Source organism: Balaenoptera musculus, chromosome 13 (assembly GCF_009873245.2).
Source record: "Balaenoptera musculus isolate JJ_BM4_2016_0621 chromosome 13, mBalMus1.pri.v3, whole genome shotgun sequence".
Taxonomy (NCBI): domain Eukaryota; kingdom Metazoa; phylum Chordata; class Mammalia; order Artiodactyla; family Balaenopteridae; genus Balaenoptera; species Balaenoptera musculus.
The window spans coordinates 60850037-60860405 of NC_045797.1; the positions used below are offsets into that span (position 1 = coordinate 60850037).

Here is a 10369-nt window from a genome sequence, read left to right on the forward strand (position 1 = left end):
TCTCTAGTTGCGGCAAGCGGGGTCTACTCTTCATTGCAGTGCGCGGGCTTCTCATTGTGGTGACTTCACTTGCTGCAGAGCACAGGCTCTAGGCGCATGGGCTTCAGTAGTTGCAGCATGTGGGCTCAGTAGTTGTGGCTCACGGGCTCTAGAGCACAGGCTTAGTAGTTGTGGCACATGGGCTTAGTTGCTCCGCGGCATGTGGGATCTTCCCGGACCAGGGATCGAACCTGTGTTCCCTGCACTGGCAGGCGGAGTCTCAACCACTGCGCCACCAGGGAAGCCCTCCATTTGGTTCTTTATTAATGTTTTCTATCTCTTTGTTGAACTTCTCCTTTTGTTTTCCTGATTTGGTTAAATTATTTATCTGTATTTTCTTACAGCTCTCTGAGCATCTTTAGGAGAATTATTTTGAATTCTTTGTCAGGCAGTTCATGTATCTGCATTTCTTTGGGGTCAGTTACTGGAGGTCTACTGTGTTTCTTTGGTGGCAGCATGTTTCTCTGATCCTTCATGATGCCCGTAGCCTTGTGTGGATGTCAGTGCATTTGAAGAAGCAGTCACCTCTTTCAGACTTCATGGACTGACTTCTGTAAGGAAAGGCCTTTGCCTGTGGGAGGGGGCACACTGGAGCGTACTGTGACCCGGGTCGAGTGGGCCAGGGCCCCACGTATGGGGCTTGTGTTGCCTCCAGGTCCAAGGGGATGTGATAGCTTGACAGCTCAGGCCACAGCGTCAGCAGCACTGTGCTCCCTGGAGAGCGCAGCGGGGGGTCCATAGTGGCTGCAAGGGCTGTTGGGGTCCTCAGTGGCGCCTCCAGTGGCTAGGGACCAGGGCAGGCAGTACTGGTGGCCGGAGCTGGGGGTGTGCATGCACTGGGCTGCGGGACCAACTGCAGGTGCGTGTCCAGTGGCAGGGCCAGTTGCAGACACACATGTAGGGGCGAGGGCCAGGGTCAGCAGCAAGGGCTGGGGCCACCTTAGGGCACATTAGCAGCTGTGGGGCCCCTGGCTGTCAGCGGGCACTCCTGTCACTGCAGGGTCTCATCTTGGGCTGTGCACAGCAGTGGAGTCTGGCGAGGGGAGTTGGGGTGCAGGTGCGCAGCTGGAGAGGCTAGTTGCAGGGGAGCCCAGTGGTGCAGGCCAGTGTAGGAGTCAGGCCCTGGCTATCTGTGTGCACTCCTGGGCCTTAATGAAAATTTAAGAACTGGCACTACCAGAAAGCCATTTCTGTGGCAGCCTAGATTGGCCCTGGTCTGTCGCTTCTTTCTCGCCCCGTTCTCCGCACGAGCAGAAGCTGCTCACTGCCGCTTGCACAGGGAACTTTCATGTCTGTGAAAACTAGCAAACTCCCTTTGCACTTCTCTCTCTCACTGTATGTGTGTTCAGGGTGCAAGGAATTTCACCACCTTCTGCAAACCACAGGGAGACGCATGTTCAGGCAACCAGAGGGGAACCTTTAGGGTTTCTCAAAATACAGACATTACAGAAGATGCCTCTCTTGCCTTTAATATTTGCTGAAATATTGATTAGTTCAGATCCTCTGGATGAAGAGATGGCAACAAATTTCTAATAATTATATTAATATCACATAGTTGCAAATATCTATTTTTTTACTACATCCAAAGAGTTAATGTTTAAAAGTTTGAAGAAGATTGCAAATGATTTGTTTCACAGCTGAGTTCTTCATTCCAATCCCATACGTTAAAAAATTACTTGCTAACGTTTGGTACTGACAGTTGTGCCAGGTACAAGTTGAAGCTTTTTGCCACAACTCTATAAGGTAACCACTAATAATAGACCCTTTTTACAGATGAGAAAACTGAGGCCCAGAGGGTTTACAAAATTTGCCGAAGTTAACACATCTAAGAAGTGGCAGATCCTCCTGCCTGACAAGCCCCCATAGGATCCATAAGCATAGGAGGGCCACTTGGCCTTGCCTTAAATTTAGATATTTGACATGAGGTTATACTGTCCTAGAAATACACCAGAGAACTAAAAGAAGTCTGTCATACAACTTGAACCAAACTGTCCTCAGTACACTATGGATAGATATATGTAAATGTACATGCACACATACATATATATACACACATAATTATATTTCATTAACATAAAATTATGTTACTAAGTCTTTAGTTAGGTAGACATAAACATTTTAAATATACCATAGGTTCCATAACCCTGTTTTGATTTTGTAGTATACGGAGAGTCTCAACAGTGAAATTGGCCTGGCCGTGTCCTAACACTGAAGATGTTTCAGTGCATAGAACCATAGGATTAGGAGGGAAACTTAGAGACTATTTTGTCCAACTTCTTCATCTCATTTGTGAGGAAATGGAGACACAGAGAACATTGAGTAACCTCCCCAAGGTCACACAGCTAGAACGCCCTCCCAGTGACAGAGCCGTGTGCTCTGCACCCGCTGCTCTTGATACCTGGCTCATGCCTCCAAACTAGCAAGGAGAGGACAAGTCGCACACGTGGGCATGTGTCATGGGAACATCCTGGAGGCCACGAAACATTTATTTTACAACCAATGATTCCTTCCCATGCGGTCTTTTTTTTTTGAATATGTGGGAAAAATGATTCAATTTTTTTTAGAACTTTTCACATTTCAAAACCCTTTTAAAACTGAGAATCGATATTGTACCTCATGACCATCCTGGGAGGGGGGTGTATGCAGGCATTGCTATTTCTATTTTTCAGATGGGGAAACAAAAGTCAAAAACTGTTACACAACTTTTCCAAGGTAACACAACTAGGTAGTAGCAGAGCTGTGACTGAAATTTAGGGTTCCTGGCTTGGGACATGGCACTGAACTGCACTGCTTTCCTGTATACAGTATGTCTTACAGGAATTACAGATGGGAACAGCACAAGCATTTTTGTTCTCCTGATGCTATTCACAAACCATTCTCAAACCCAATGTATTTTCTCTGAAAGAAACTATTCTTCATGTGATCAGCAACTTGGCAAAAAAGATAATTAGATCTTCTGAATGCTATTCATAAAGTAAACGCTATGTCAGAATAGATATTAAGCGTTTCCAAAGTTCCTAACGTATTTCCTTTCAGTGGTGAAGTGTAAGATATATTTAAATGAAGCTTAGTCTGGGAAACCAGCATATTGCAATTAAAAATGCAGCCCTTGTAGTCTTGCAATTCTTTGTCTAAAGCCTTTTACAAAAGAGGGTATTTTAATTCAATAAATAAAAGACAGGAAAAAAAAAAAAAAAAGAGAAGCACTTCCAGCTCTCCTATGGGCGGCGTAGCTTGCAGTTCACACACACAGCAGAGAAAATACACAAACAAATAGTATTTGATCTTGCCTTGCTGCAGGCTATTTTCATCTTTCAAGAGACCAACGGAAAAACAACCTCAGAACGTTACCACCAAAATTTCCAAATTTATTGCAACACAACGTAATGGCAAAATGCTATTTTCTTAGTGCTCACATTTTTGAATAACCACCATGGCCAAGAATGCCTGGTTTTATATTTACAGTAAACCCAAAGAAAATCTTGAATTCCCCTCTCGATTTGGGGATGGCAAAGATGCGGTAGGTTGTTCAGAGCAAACCATCGAGTCTAATTATTCAGTCTTATCCTCTCTGTTTAACCTGAGCTTGAGGCATTTATTTCACGTTTATACTGGTTTAACACAAATCATTCTTAAAAGAGATTTCGTATCCTGTTTCCCTGTGCAAAGTTGGGCTACAGTAGTGACTTAACAATGCCATCCCTTTCTTGAGCTTATCAGTTTAAGAAGCATTCAACCTAAGAAAACACTTCCAGTGTAAACAAGATACAGAATTGCACATCTAGCCACATTCCTCCGAGATCTGTCTGAATAGAGAGAAGTATAGATCTACATTAAATAATTTCTCTTTTAATTTAGCATTAACATGCCCATATCCTTTTCTCCTACATTGTGATAAGCAATTCATTCTGTTGCTACTGTATTCCACGTAGGAAGTAAAGTATAAAAAAGGGCAAGACTTAAACGTCCTTTAAAGCTCTGCATAAGCATTATACTTTTCAACTTATTTTAACCATAGTTAAGTTGGTTTAAAAGATACAGTGAAAGTCTTATTCTAATCTTATCTCAGCACAATTTATTTATAGTTGATATATGTATATTAGTTGTTTTCAAGGATGTCAACTACCACCCACTCCCATCTCACTTCTCCTGAAACTGAAATTTGTACAGACTGATTACTTGGTCAAGGGATGTATTCTAGTTTCTTATTGATAAATACCTTTTCGTGTTTTCATAACAAGGAATGGAAATCAAACTATCTACTTAGCTTAGCAATTCATCAGACATACCTTGTTTGAAGAAAGCAATATTTTTTCAAAATTTTTCCACCACAGAGAATGGATATCCTTTTTTCCTTAAGCTTTTCTGCATCACAGATCCCATCCAAATTATTCTAAAGAAGAAATAAGAAGAGGTCCAAGCACCTTTTCTCTTCTGAGAGGAGCTAATCAAACATTCCCATCAACCTCTCAGCACTTTGAAAAGCACATTTTACACCACACACACACATGCACACACACACACACACTCATACACACACACACACACTGCTTCTCACACTGGTTTTAGTGCTGAATTAGGCGGTACTCTTTCAAATTTCCACGCCCACTTTTTTTTTTTTTTGGTGTGGGGGGCGGTTAAGGATTTCTAAATATTCTTTTCTAGCCCAAAGCACACCTTTTCAGCCAGCAAATTCTACAATTAGAAATTCTAAAAAGTAGCAGAGAAGCACCTAGGTAAAACGGAAAATTTTAAGTATACTTTAAAATTGACTTAAGCAGGGCAATTAAATTTTCTTTTTCAAATGTTAGCGAACAGCTGGATTAAACTGCATAAAGAAAGAAAACCGTGCAAACATTACTGAGCTGATTCTACTGGACTCTCATTTTTGGAGTAAAAATAATTTTCCTACATGTTAAAGCTATTTTTTGGTTTAATTTGCTTCGGTCCTTTCTACATTTTGGCAAGTTTAATGAAATGACTGTAGTCTATGCTGCTGGCAACAGGACACAAGATAATGACAGTGGGAAGTAAAACCTGACTCATGTTTCAAAAACACAAATGATGGATAGCTCACATAATAAGTGAAACCTACCGGATTTTATTTACGTACATATTAGTGTCATCAGTTAAATTGAAGGGATTCAGACCCAAAACATACATTAGCCTATCACAGCATCTTAAAAACAGACCATGAAAAAGTACGTCTGGCACTCCTTGAGATTCAAATGTTCATCAGTATGACAGCTCCTTCTCTTCAGCAGGGTGGGAGGGAGCACGGAGTCGGTCCATTGCCTGCTGGGGACTGTGCGCTCACACAGCCCAGCCCGAGGAGGAAAATCTTCCTTACCGGCGTAGTAGCCTGGGGATTGCTCCTTATTTAAGATTATGGTTTGAAGCTTTTTCCCTCCACTTGGTTCTGCATTTAAATAATTTCTCTATCCTGTTTCTTCCTCCACAAGATCCTGAGCCTAGGTCCATTGGTGGTAAGGATGATACTGCCACATGGAGGATGGCCTGTCCCACCCTTTGAGTCTGGGAAGGTTTGGATGAAATGGCAGCCCAAACATAATTAATAATATTATTATTAATGTTAATAATAATAATGCTAATTGCCATTTATGAAATACTTATGCTGGGAATGGTGGTAAGCCTTCTACATATGTCAACTCATTTAATACTTAGAAGAACCTAGAGGGGTCAGTACTATTACTTCCATACTACAGATAAGAGAACTGAGGCTCAAAGAGATTAAGCGACTTTCCCAGGGTCAGCCAGCTGGAAAGGCAAGAACTGGTGTTCAAATTCAAGGCTGTCTGACGCTGAGGCAATGTGCTATGTTAGGGTTTAGAGCGTCTTTTCTTTCGTTAGTTTAATTTGTTTTCTTATGGTGAATAAGGCAGAATCAAATATAAACGTACTGAAAGCGTATGAAGAGATGCTCAAAGCGAAATGCAAATCGAAAAGCAATAATGTTTGCGGTGATGAAAAGTTTTCGAAATACATAATTATGGTTGCACACCACTATGGACGTAACTAATGCTAATGAATTAATTAACTGAAAAATGGTTAAAATGGCAAAATTTTTGTCATACATATTTACCACAATAAAAAATAATATTGAGAGAGAGAGAGAGAGAAATTCTCCTTTAAAATGAGCATGAAATATCACTTTTTTTTACATTGATTAAATAATTTTAATTAATTAATTTTAAAATATCTCTAAGAGCTCAGGAAATTCTTTTAATTTCCTTGAAATTCAGTTCTCTCACTTTTTTTAATTTCAATTTTTAATTTATTTTTAATTATTTATATTTTAAAAAATAATTTTTATTGGAGTATAGTTGATTTACAATGTGTTCAGATGTACAGCAAAGTGAATCAGTTATATATATACATATATCCACTCTTTCTTAGATTCTTTTCCCATATAGGCCATTATAGAGTAGTGAGTAGAGTTCCCTGTGCTGTATGGTAGGTCCTTATTAGTTATCTGTACATAGTAGTGCGTATATGTCAATCCCAATCTCCCAATTTATCCCTCCCCTCCCCTTCCCCTCTGGTGACCATAAGTTTGTTTTTTACGTCTGTGACTCTATTTCTGTTTTGTGAATAAGTTCATCTGTACCATTTTTTGATTAAAAAATTTTTATTATTATTTTTTTAATATTTATTTATTTACTTGGTTGTGCCGGGTCTTAGTTGCTACGTGTGGGTTCATTAGTTGTGACATGCGAACTCTTAGTTGCAGTATGCATGTAGGATCTAGTTCCCTGGCCAGGGATCAAACCCGGGCCCCCTGCATTGGGAGCATGGAGTCCTAGCCACTGCGCCACCAGGGAAGTCCCTGTACCATTTTCTTAGATTCCATATATAAGCTATATCATATAATATTTGTCTTTCTCTGTCTGACTTACCTTAACTCAGTATGACAATCTCTAGGTCCATCCATGTTGCTGCAAATGGCATTATTTCATTCTTTTTTATGGCTGAGTAATATTCCACTGTATATATCTACCATATCTTCTTTATTCATTCCTCTGTCAGTGGACATTTAGGTTGCTTCCATGTCCTGGCTATTGTAAATAGTGCTGCAATGAACATTGGGGTGCATGTATCATTTTGAATTATGGTTTTCTGCAGATACAGGCTCAGAAGTGGGATTGCTGGGTCATATGGTAGTTCTATTTTTAGTTATTTAAGGAAACTCCATACTGTTCTCCATAGTGGCTGTACCAATTTACATTCCCACCAACAGTAAACAAGGGTTCCCTTTTCTCCACACCCTCTCCAGCATTTATTGTTTGTAGATTTTTTGATGATGGCCATTATGACTGGTGTGAGGTGATACCTCATTGTAGTTTTGATTTGCATTTCTCTGATAATTAGTGATGTTGAGCATCTTTTCATGTGCTTTTTGGCCATCTGTATGTCTTCTTTGGAGAAATGTTTATTTAGATCTTCCACGCATTTGAAATATCACTTTTCATCAGATTGGCTGGAATTGCAAAGCTGGAAAATGCCCACGGCAGACATATGGTGGCCCTGATGGGCTGCTGGTGGTGTGGACAAATGGGGTTATTCTAGAGAACCATGCAGAAGTACTTAGTCACATTACATGTGTACCCTAGGACCTATGAAACTCCTCGTGGGATAGCCTTTGGTGAGCTTCTTGTTCAGGGCCATGAGAAATCCATCCCTAGAAAATTAAGAGTTAAGTGTGGGAGATGCACAATATGAAATATTATGCAGCAGCTAGAAGCAAAGAACCAGATGCAGGGTTTGAACAATGATCCCACACCAGATCACCTAGGTTTGACTGTTAGTTTTGGCACCTGCCATTTGGAAAGTAACCTAACTTCTCTGTTTCTTAGTTTCTTCTTCTGTAAAATGGGAAAAAATAATAAAACTGGTATCACTGAGTTATGACAATTAAAGGAATTAATACTTGTAAAGTTCTTGGAATCTTGCCTCATGTGAAACAAAAACACTACTGCATGTGTTTTTTAAATAAATAAAATGTACAGCAACACTACTGTATTCATTTTCTATTGCTATGTAATAAATTACCACAAATTTAGTTTCTTAAAACAGCACCCATTTATTATCTTGTAGTTTTGTAGGTTAGAAATTCAGGCATGGTGTGACTGAGTTCTCTGCTCAGGGTCTCACAAGGCTGAAATCAAAGTGTCGGTGGGACTGGGTTCTTATCTAGAAGCTCTGGGAGAGAATCCACCAAATCAGGTTGTTGGCAGAACTCAGTTTCTTGCAGTTGTAGGACTGAGGTTGCTATTTTCCTGCTGGCTGTCAGCCAGGGGCTGCTCTTAACTCCTAGAGGTCACCCCACTCCTCATCACATGGCTGCTTTCATCCTTAAACCAGTCATAGTGTGTTGAATCGTTTTCATGCTTGGGTTTTTTCTCTGACTTCCTCTTTTGCAAGAAGCCAGAGACAGCTGCTTTTAAAGGGCTCATGTGATTAGGTTAGGCCCACTGGGATAATCTTCTTATCTTAATGTCAACTGATTAGTAACTATAATTATATCCACAATATTGCTTTGCCATGTAACATAACATCATCATGCACCAGGGGCAAAGATCGTGGGGGCCATCTTAGCATTCTGCCTACCACAACTATTGATCTTAAAAACGTTATTCTGAGTAAAAGTAAGAAACAGGATGAGAAAACCAATACAATACTGGGATGGTTAATTTTATGTGTCAACTTGACTGGGTGCCCAGATACTAGGTTAAACATTATTTCTGGGTGTGTCTGTGAGGGTGCTTCTGGATGAGATTAGCATTTGAATCAGAAGACTGAGTAAAGTAGAGTGCCCTCCCCAATGTGGGTGGGCCTCATTCAATTCATTGAAGGCCTGACTAGAATAAAAGGCTGAGTAAGAAAGAATTCTTTCTCTCAGCCTCTGTCTTCAAGTTGGGACATTGGTCTTCTCCTACCTTTGGACTTGGACTTGGACTTGGACTTGGACTGAACTATATCATCAGCTCTCCAGGGTCTTGAGTTTGCTGACTGCGGATCTTGGATTTCTCAGCCTTCAAAAATCACCTTAGCCAATCTCTTATTGTATATCTCTATCTATATCTATATATCTATATCTGTATCTTTATTTCTCTCTCTGTGTATACCTCCTATTGGTTCTATTTCTCTGGAGAACCCAGACTATTACAAATGGAATTATGAAAATTAACATATATACACCTAAAGCAACAATATACATTTTGCAGGAGCATGTGAGTATATATATAAGTGAATATATACTCACCAGACCCTTGGTACTTCAGAGACTTGTACTGGCTGTTCCCAAGGGCTTCTCTTGCATATCTGCATGGCTCACATGCTCACCTTCTTCACATCTTTATTCAAATGTCACCTCCTGAGTAAGGCCTTGCTTGGCCAACCTGTTTAAAATAGCCCTACTTCCCAGCATTTCTACTTCCTCTTCTTTGTTTTATTTTCCCCATAGTATTTTTTATCCCTTAATAATATTTACTACTTAATTTTTCATTGTGCATCCCTCACTGGAAGGTAGGTTCCCAGAAGGCAGTTAATTTTTTTTTTTTTTAAATTCTGTTTTGGTCACTGATGTATTCCTATCCCTTTGAACTGACACATAATAGGCATACATACAATAAGTATTAACTAAATGAATGATTACAAATACATTAGAATGCTTGACTGTGGGGAAAGGGAATGGGAGTGGAGAATTGGGATAAAATGGAATAAAAAAACATAAAAGCAAAAGTCCTGGAGCCTTGTGTGGACCAGTGATGACGATGCTGAGAACTGACTCAACCCTCCGCTCCCAAGCCTGGCAGCAAAACCGTACTTACAAAATAGTCAAGTTGGTAGCTTCAGTGAAATCTTTGAGATTCTTTAACTAAAACAAGATCACAGCTTCCTGGTAAGTGTCCTTGAGCTTGCTGCTTGGCATTAACTGAACTTCTAGATTATTTCCAGTTGAGAACAGAAACTGTGGTGTTCAGTGTTTCCTGCATTACTACTTGAGATTCTGTTTGCTTGTAAATCACTTATGGTTGCTTGAAAGCATCAGTTCTTTCCTCAGTGACTATTTGTCACTACATAAACTTAGTGTCTCAGTCTTGTACTGTATCCAGTATAAAAACTCAAATCTCTTTTAGAACATTCTCTATTGAAAGTTTTTATTATTGTCATAAACACTGAACTTGGTGACTCTTTAAAATACTGCCTCATTTTTTTTTTCACTCCAGAGATAAAACTCAGAGATATCAATGCATTCTTCATATCACAGATCCATTATTTTATGTGACTTTTAAAAATGCAGGATGGC

At 39.9% G+C, this 10369-nt stretch overlaps 1 protein-coding gene across 3 annotated transcripts in view; it reads right to left on the bottom strand.

Annotated features, from left to right (window-relative positions):
- VIT (vitrin) overlaps positions 1–4571 on the bottom strand; it is a 126848-nt gene extending 122277 nt beyond the window's left edge. For all 3 annotated transcript variants that reach the window (XM_036874099.1, XM_036874098.1, XM_036874100.1), the window contains exon 1: positions 4329–4571. The gene's annotated coding sequence lies outside the window, so the exon portion shown is untranslated. The remainder of the gene's footprint in view (positions 1–4328) is intronic.
- Between the last annotated feature and the right edge of the window lie 5798 nt (positions 4572–10369).